At 36.2% G+C, this 9,376-nt stretch overlaps 1 non-coding gene across 1 annotated transcript; it reads left to right on the top strand.

Moving 5' to 3' along the window:
* Window positions 1-270: 270 nt before the first annotated feature.
* LOC125777924 (small nucleolar RNA U3) lies at window positions 271-476 on the top strand. The gene has a single exon (XR_007422456.1). It is a non-coding gene; the product is annotated as a small nucleolar RNA U3 (small nucleolar RNA).
* Window positions 477-9,376: the final 8,900 nt, after the last annotated feature.

The raw sequence follows: 9,376 nt of genomic DNA, 5'->3' as shown, positions 1-9,376 counted from the left end.
AAGCGAAGCGGTGACAATCGGCGATCGTTTGTTCATTTCTTTCGGCACAGCTCGGCTTTTCTACCAACAACACAATGTTGCCATGCTTATGCTGTTGTTTGTTTTGTAGAACAATGTTTCAATTTTTGGTTGGTGACATATTCACATATGTGCGCATGCTTGTGCATTATTGAAGTTATAGTTCTTTTTCTTTCGTTTGTCTTTCTGCGAATTCTCAACTATTTTGTGTGACTTTTGTTTGAAATACTCTGCGTTGGCCTTTGAAAAATTAAGACCATACTTCACAGAATCATTTCTGTAGTTAGTTTTCATTTACATTTTTTTTTGGAAATCGACCCACGATGACGAGGTATATCGTTTTATCTGACAGCGTGAGGGTTAAGAAGTTCATTTCTAATTTTGTCTTGTGGCATACTAGAAATGATGTTTCTTCGAAAATCGTTCGCTTACAACGGATAAAACGACTTCTGAGTGGTGATTTTAATGAATAAATTCCTTTTGGTTGAAATACTCTGCGTTGGCCGTTGAAAAGTTAAGACTATACTTCTCAGGATCATTCATTCCTTTCATTTCTTCAAAAAAATTAATGACCTTTAGAAATATGCATATTTGCATTATTTCGTTGTCATTTCCATATTCGTAGCAATAGAATACATATCGACGCAGATTTTTGCGAGAAGCACCAGAGAGTTGTGCAATTTATGATTTTTAGCTTTTGCCATCGTCGCGAAAAGACGCCTCTGTTTTTATGAATGAAGCGAGATCGCTTGTGGAATTTGCGCCTGCGTTCATGAATGAAATCGTTTTTGTCTTCGCCAATTTGGCTGCCATATTGACTTGTGAAGATCAATTTTTTGTTGGTGACATATTCATATGTGTACGCATATGTATGTTTGTATGCTTGTGTATTATTTGTTCGGCAATGTATGCAAATATATGTACATATAAGTATATATGAATGTATGAACATGCAAGTCAATGCGCGCACATGTAATAAGTATATTGAAAAGTGATGAAAATATGATTTCAATTTCTGAAAGCGCACATGCGTATACATACACTCATATGAGCATGTGCATGTGTGAAGATGTATGCCTTTTAACATCGTATGCTATACAAATCAATATTTTTCGCAAACATACAGACAAATGTGCAAACGACATAATATATAATTATGTATGATTGTTTCGCATTTTGCTTCTGAATATCACTAAGAAGTATAACTTCTTCCGCGCGTAGGACTCCACGCACCTTTTTTTGTTTGGGTGGCTAATAACAGCGGTATTACAGAAAAGTGTAAAGACAGGTACACAAATCTCTACAAATGCGAAATGGAAACAGGTAGGAACTCTGTTGGTCTATTGTAGTTCATTACTGGACAGTTGCGGCTCAGACTAGTTCATTAAGTATTGGACAACTAAAGGGTGATTTTTTAAGAGCTTGATAACTTTTAAAAAAAAAAAAACGCATAAAATTTGCAAAATCTCATCGGTTCTTTATTTGAAACGTTAGATTGGTTCATGACATTTACTTTTTGAAGATAATTTCATTTAAATGTTGACCGCGGCTGCGTCTTAGGTGGTCCATTCGGAAAGTCCAATTTTGGGCAACTTTTTCGAGCATTTCGGCCGGAATAGCCCGAATTTCTTCGGAAATGTTGTCTTCCAAAGCTGGAATAGTTGCTGGCTTATTTCTGTAGACTTTAGACTTGACGTAGCCCCACAAAAAATAGTCTAAAGGCGTTAAATCGCATGATCTTGGTGGCCAACTTACGGGTCCATTTCTTGAGATGAATTGTTGTCCGAAGTTTTCCCTCAAAATGGCCATAGAATCGCGAGCTGTGTGGCATGTAGCGCCATCTTGTTGAAACCACATGTCAACCAAGTTCAGTTCTTCCATTTTTGGCAACAAAAAGTTTGTTAGCATCGAACGATAGCGATCGCCATTCACCGTAACGTTGCGTCCAACAGCATCTTTGAAAAAATACGGTCCAATGATTCCACCAGCGTACAAACCACACCAAACAGTGCATTTTTCGGGATGCATGGGCAGTTCTTGAACGGCTTCTGGTTGCTCTTCACCCCAAATGCGGCAATTTTGCTTATTTACGTAGCCATTCAACCAGAAATGAGCCTCATCGCTGAACAAAATTTGTCGGACGTAAAGCGCGAAACACATTTCGAACCGAACACTGATTTTGGTAATAAAATTCAATGATTTGCAAGCGTTGCTCGTTAGTAAGTCTATTCATGATGAAATGTCAAAGCATACTGAGCATCTTTCTCTTTGACACCATGTCTGAAATCCCACGTGATCTGTCAAATACTAATGCATGAAAATCCTAACCTCAAAAAAATCACCCGTTAAAAACATCTGTACAGTCGCAAGGTCTTTATGTTCACAAGTGAATCGTAAGAGATCAAGTGAACTCATTGCTCTTTTCAAGGTCCACCTTTCAAAGGTTGTGAAAGTTCTAACTGAAAATTGTCCGATCGTGACTTATGCGGATGCAGATTGAACATCTTACTGGTTGCCAGCTGCATCAGATGCTTCGAAGAATATGAAATAGAGTAATCTCATCATTACTACCTCGAATGATCCAAATTTGCCATAGTAAGGCAAAAAACAATCTTGGATCTTATACTTTTAGACAAGCAGGCGAAATAAGGGAAATATAAATAAAACTAAACATTGCGAGAGAATGTTTTTGTTTAATTAGGGTTGTAATATATAAAACTTTAAACTCTTGTTTCAGAAAAATTTAAAATTAATTTTTAATTCTTGCCAACACACGGTGGTTCCTCCCATACGACAAAAATAAAAAAGTCTATGTTTATATATTGGGCTTGTAGCTAAATAAATAGTGGCGTATGCCATCAAATTTATGTATTTTGAGTTTGTTTTGATTATTTCTAACGGAACTTCTTGAGTGAAAGCAACATATGTACGGCCTTGCACAGAAGTACATAGTTGACAAAAATAAAAGCGAAAGCAACGTGTACATTCAACTGCAAAAGTTTAATTTAAAAAAGTGTCTAAATAAAAATACTGAAAATAGAAATTAAAGTAGATGGCAATAGTATTATTTTTCAGTAATAACAAGTTTTTAAATTGTGCTGTTGTTTTTAGAATAACAAATTTTAATGAAGTGTCTTTTTGATTCAGTTGTGTTGTTCTTTGTTAAATGTATTTGGAGATTTAGTAACTTTGTCAACCGAATGTAGTGACCGGATTAGTGTGTAAATGTTGATACAAGTATATAGTTTAAAATAATATTAAGTTCATGTGCAGGGATTTGCAGGTTTCTCTATAAAGTTCATTAAACTAACCCAACTTTTTAGTTTCAAGGTGTATTTTGTACATCAAATGTGCGTGTTATAGCATTAGTTTTGCATGTAATGTCAATAAACAAATGTAGAATTAGTTGTTGTTGTCTCACTCTCTCTCTGAGATTTTTATTTTTTAAATTTCTTATCGTAGGAACGTCTCATCAATGCATATTTTCTCGCTCCTATATTTTTGAAATTTGGTGCTCCAAAAATAGATCAAATACGACGAAAGGTCAGGAAGTTTTTGAAGATATAGTCAGAAAAACAGGATTTGAAGGTGACGAACACCCGTTTGATGATATACTGAAATGTGTAAAATATTTATGCAGACGCATTGGGGTGATGTGGAAACAAAACCATCGCGTAAAGTCAGAAGTGTTAAGAAGCTACTCGGATTGGCTCTCTTACAAAGAGGTTGTTACCTTAAGTCTCGAGACTATATCTTTGCCATCTGAAAAAAAAGAAGCAAAAGCGAGTAAACGTGGTCGCCCAACTGCTGATTTCTCTGCATGCTCCAAACGGACTAAGCAACGTAGAATAGCAAAATTGGCAGAAATTGATAAATCCGTAGAGGATACCTTACGTGAAGTACATTTGGAATCAAATCCACTTTTTCAGGAAGTAAATGTCACCGAAGTTCTTTCACTAATAATTGATACAAACTTAACAAAACATCAGTACTTAAAAATCAGTGATTTTATAAACTCTAAACTTTCGTACAAAGTTTTGCCCAGCTATAAAAAGGTTTTAAGTGAAAAGAAAAAAAGTTATCCAGATGCAGAATCGGTTAGCGTCAGTGAATCACAGGCTGAAGTGGAGCTACAAAGTTTACTTGACCATACAGCTTCACGTATATTAGATCTACAAACTGAAGTGTTGAACGTCATACCTGATGTAAATATAAGCAATCTTGTTTTGATAGGCAAGTGGGGATTCAGGTTAGAAATAAGTTTAGATCAGAAATGGGCTTAATAGTGGACATGCCAAAAACAGGAGGTAGTGGGACGTCAAACGATGGCAACACGGCTAGACGCTTTTTTAATAATGCTGGTTGGCTTCTCAAATAACGGGCGTTGACGAAGAGCTCATACTAAGATGTGCAGCATTACTGCAAGCTATGTCATCAGGATATAAAATAAACGCGGACAAATTTAAGCAATTCGCACTTGAAACTGCTAAAGGGCTTGTAGAGAAGTACCCTTGGTTCTATCTTCCACCTTCAGTTCACAAGATCCTAGTGCATGGTTCCGAAGTCATCGAAAGTGCAATAATATCCATTGGAGAACTATTAGAGGAAGCTGCGGAATCCAAAAACAAGGATATTAGGAGGTTTAGGCTTCAACATACGGAGAAAACTTCTCGAAATGCAACAAATACGGATTTACTTAATATGTTATTGTTGAGCTCAGATCCATTTATTACAGGTCAACGAAAATTGCCATGCAAAAAGAAAAGCGCATTATTCCTTATTTTTCTTCCAAACTAATAAAAATTTTATTTGAACTGTAAAAAATAAATTGTTTAATTTTATAAAATTAAATGGCACATCTGCTTTCCATTCTATTTATTAATAATAAATCCGGGAATTGAAGCAAAATTTATCACATGCTCAGGCATTTTAACGTTAGAATTATACATGTAGAATATGAAAAGTGGGCGTTATACAATTGCGATTTTTTCAGAATATCGTACTTGCATGAACAGAAATATGCTGTGTATATTGCAGGTCAGTATCTCTATTCTAACTATTTTTGTCGCTATCCTCCATACAAATGGAACCACTGTGCAACATATAATTCAATACCGAAAGCTGATTACTAACATTTCTTTCATAGCATGCTTTTTCTTGTCGCTGAGTTGCGCCTTTCAGTTTTGATTTTTATTTTCGAGTGATGACAAAGCGAATTAAGAAAAAATTACTCAGCGCTTGTATATTTTGAATGGCACGCGACTTAATGCTTTCGGAAATATACCATAGTGAGATCGGCATAAGAGGAGGGAGGAAAAGAGATGGAATGCTAGTGGACGTTATATGTAAGCCTGGTGCAAGTGCTTTTTCTGCTGTCAACATTTGCGGTATTTCCTTGTGTCAAAACCAACTCAAGCGGTTGAGAGCTATACACTGGAGTTTCAATACATGGACTGCGGAGTACAGCAAACGGTTTATTGTCCGCCTTGCGCGGTTTTCGCAAAAACTCACAGAAAAGACTATGGACAAATTGACCACAATGTTTTTTGTTCATTTGTAAAATCGGAAAATAAATTAAGGACAATGATGAAGTCTATCAGCGGCGAAAAAACATACAACAACAGCAAACAATTTGGTACGGTACACGCGCCCCGTTGACTGCCTGTAACAGCGCTGAATTGCAAAAGCGCTGAAAGTCTTGTATGCCTAAGAAAAATTGAAATGAATTTTAGAATTTAAATAAGGAAGTATATTGGTTTAAATTTTTTACTTTTCATTATTTTCACACACCAACGCACCTTTCAAAAAAACAAACACCAAAATACGAGTAAATAGCACACAATCAACCTTAGTGGAAATAGAAATGAAAAAATATAAAAATAAGAAGAGATTGGAAAATGCCCGCCGCTGCATAGAGCTTCAGTAATAATCTGACAAGCTGAATTGGGCAGTTGGAGCTAACAGCAATTTGCGCGCCACACAAAATGCTGCACCGCTCGTTTGATAATGAAAATGACAACCAAGAAAAGCGGACAATGCGGTCAAAAGTATGCAGCAATTTTCAGAGAGTTTTGTGGTAAGTTTTTTATTACTGTTTCAAATTTTTTACCAAAGGCTAACTAAATTAATTTTATTAACAATGGGTGATCCAAGAAGATCTAATTTTTTGACAATTAGCTTGTGAGTCGTGTTATCATGTTATTTTTGTTCAGTATCTCTTTGGATGTTCATTATGGAAAGACTGACCCCTAAACAACGTTTACAAACCGTTTAACTTTCTTACGAAAATTTACGTTCTGTAAAGAATGCGTTTCGAAAACTTCGCTCGACTTATGGTCAATATTATTGGCCTACTGAGCATACTATTCGCAACGCTATCATTCATCTTGAGACCCAGCAATCTTATTGGATATTAAACCGAGTAGACTACATACAGCCGTAGCTGAGAATGTACACGAAGACCGTAAACAATCGATTCGGAGACGTTTGCAGCAACTTGGACTGTCGTATGGAACGATTTAGCGCATTTTACATCGAGATCTTAAATTGAGAGCGTACAAAATACAGCTTATGCAGAAACTGAAGCCGCTCGACCATCCCAAGCCACATTGCTTTACTCTATGGGCTCTTGAAAAGTTCCAAGAAAATCCGACATTTTGGAGCCAAATTTCGTTCAGCGAAGAGGCCCATTTCTGACTTAATGGGTATGTAAACAAGCAAAAAAACAACGAGGTTTGTGGGTCGATGGAATCACACCGTTAGAATTTTTGCTGAGGCGATATGTAAAGTGTAAAATTAATCCCGTTTCGATGCACGCCTTGGAGCAAAACATCAGGCGTGGCATTCGCCAGTTACCAATCGAAATGCTCAAACGAATCATCAAAAATTGGACTTAACGGATGGTCTATCTGAGACGTAGACCAAATAATGTTAATCCGAATTATAAAAAAAAATTCATTAAATTTGAAGTTTCTGTGTTTTTCTTTAAAAAAGTAGGGAACCTCGAATTGGAACCTACATATATGTATGTAAATGGGTTGATTAAGAAATTTAATTTTAATAAATTCTTTTTATATGGTGAAAAATAAATTACTTTAAAAGCATATAAAGAATATTATACTTTGGATATTTATTCGAGAGGACTTTTTTCACAAAGCTTTATACATATAGAATATTTGGAATAGACTTTTTTGCGGCAAGAAATGCGACTCAATATAGCGAACTAATAACCTAAATAGCTTACGTCATTTTGAACAGAACACATTCCTGTTTTAAATAAATTATCATTCAAATGTAAAATATATTGATGGTTTTCTAGATTAGTGAAATGGACCTAAAATTGTTATCAACCAATTTTTTTTTGACAGGCTCATAAATTTAGCTGCTTTTTTGGATTGCAGTAAAAAAACTGTTGACCTAAATTACTTCAAAAAGAATATATTTTTACAAGCATCCTTAATCAAATGTACATATGTACGTATATACGTTATTTCTTTGCACTTCAAATATATAGTACATTGCTAAATATATTGCAAGTATTTTACCATTGTTGGGAAAAATAACTCTTGGTGAGTCATAACCTGATACGCAAACGATGAAAAATTCTACGTGTAACGTACTTCAAGCTGTCCAGCGTCTTAAAGGTAAATTATTCCGTAAAACGTGGAAAAACATTAATTCCAGGTACGACCAGACTTGCTTAGAAATATAGATATTATCACGGAGAAAAAATTTCGAAGCCGCAAATTAACTAATGAATCGTGTAGGATATCCTTTAAGGAGACTTTAAGAACACCCATTTAAGCACAAATGCATCATTAAACTACAAATATGCTTTATTCGATTTAAATAGCAGCGACAGGCGTAGTCCTTCATCTCGAGACTGTATTAACTATTCCTTAAAGTATGATAAATCATATACATAAAGGGTGATTTTTTAAGAGCTTGATAACTTTTTAAAAAAAAAAAACGCATAAAATTTGCAAAATCTCATCGGTTCTTTATTTGAAACGTTAGATTGGTTCATGACATTTACTTTTTGAAGATAATTTCATTTAAATGTTGACCGCGGCTGCGTCTTAGGTGGTCCATTCGGAAAAGTCCAATATTTGGGCACTTTTTCGAGCATTTCGGCCGGAATAGCCCGAATTTCTTCGGAAATGTTGTCTTCCAAAGCTGGAATAGTTGCTGGCTATTTCTGTAGACTTTAGACTGACGTAGCCCCACAAAAAATAGTCTAAAGGCGTTTAAATCGCATGATCTTGGTGGCCAACTTACGGGTCCATTTCTTGAGATGAATTGTTGTCCGAAGTTTTCCCTCAAAATGGCCATAGAATCGCGAGCTGTGTGGCCATGTAGCGCCATCTTGTTGAAACCACATGTCAACCAAGTTCAGTTTCTTCATTTTTGGCAAACAAAAAGTTTGTTAGCATCGAACGATAGCGATCGCCATTCACCGTAACGTTGCGTCCAACAGCATCTTTTTGGAAAAAATACGGTCCAATGATTCCACCAGCGTACAAAACCACACCAAACAGTGCATTTTTCGGGATGCATGGGCAGTTCTTGAACGGCTTCTGGTTGCTCTTCACCCCAAATGCGGCAATTTTGCTTATTTACGTAGCCATTCATCCAGAAATGAGCCTCTTCGCTGACCAATACACGCGCGCGAACCCCATGTCGAACCGAACACTGATTTTGGTAATAAAATTCAATGATTTGCAAGCGTTGCTCGTTAGTAAGTCTATTCATGATGAAATGTCAAAGCATACTGAGCATCTTTCTCTTTGACACCATGTCTGAAATCCCACGTGATCTGTCAAATACTAATGCATGAAAATCCTAACCTCAAAAAAATCACCCGTTATTACGTCTGGTGTTTATAAGGAATGAAGTATAGAATATACTCAATGGGATATAGAATTTCAACAACTGTACGCCATTAAGAGCTAACAACATTTTTAATGTGTCTAAAGGTATGCCAACCTCACATTAAGTTCCACTTTTTTTATGTACGAGTGCATGAATATTTACTTTTGTTCACATACTTCCTGGCACTGGACTTTATTTAAACTTTGCTTACAACTCATTCCAGGCAGCGGCGCAGCGGACTTCATCAAAAGTGCAGTGCAATAAAACGGTGGAGATCTTTGGTGATTCCGTTCGCAGGAGGTGAATAGCCTAAATATAGGCGAGCCGTTAACCTGCTGGTAGCGCTTCCGTCCTCTAAAAGATGCACCTTTCGCACACTGCAAGGGTGGTTATTTACAGGTGATTGTGGCGAAAGAAGGCTGGAAAATTGAACAAGACATGTATAGTATAAAGAGTAGTGGGCAGCGTAAGAACGGTAGTTAGACAC

This window comes from Bactrocera dorsalis, chromosome 3 (assembly GCF_023373825.1).
Source record: "Bactrocera dorsalis isolate Fly_Bdor chromosome 3, ASM2337382v1, whole genome shotgun sequence".
Taxonomy (NCBI): domain Eukaryota; kingdom Metazoa; phylum Arthropoda; class Insecta; order Diptera; family Tephritidae; genus Bactrocera; species Bactrocera dorsalis.
This window is presented reverse-complemented; position numbering and strand designations above follow the sequence as displayed.